A 433-nucleotide genomic window follows, 5' to 3' on the forward strand; every position below is an offset into this window, starting at 1 on the left:
TAGAGGGTTTCTCTTCTGAATTGTTGCCGGAATGGGACGAATCCAGCATCCGTGGCTCCGACCGGGAAGCGCCCGAGCAAACTACCGCTACAGCGGCACCATCCTCACCCGAGACGAGAAGAAATGCCGCGTGTCGGTGAGGGAGCAGGAAGAGGGCATCGCCCTGAAGGTGGACTGCGTCCGGCTCAACCGTAAATTCTCCTGCTTCTTCGTCGGTGACCCAACCTCCTGCACAACAAGTGTTACGAAGAAGATGATCTACTGGAGACAGATTGCCCAGGACCTGCGCTCTCAGGTGAGCATGTGCAAGGACGCAGGTGCCGCCCTGAGCGCCAGGGTGTGCAGCAGGAGGTTCCCCGAATCCACTCTCAAGCTGGCGTACTCTACTCTGATCAACACTACGGGCCTGGACGATGTCGACAGCACCCCCTGG

Source organism: Condylura cristata, unplaced genomic scaffold, assembly GCF_000260355.1.
Source record: "Condylura cristata isolate star-nosed mole 26May11 unplaced genomic scaffold, ConCri1.0 scaffold00012, whole genome shotgun sequence".
In the NCBI taxonomy this organism is placed as follows: Eukaryota; Metazoa; Chordata; class Mammalia; order Eulipotyphla; family Talpidae; genus Condylura; species Condylura cristata.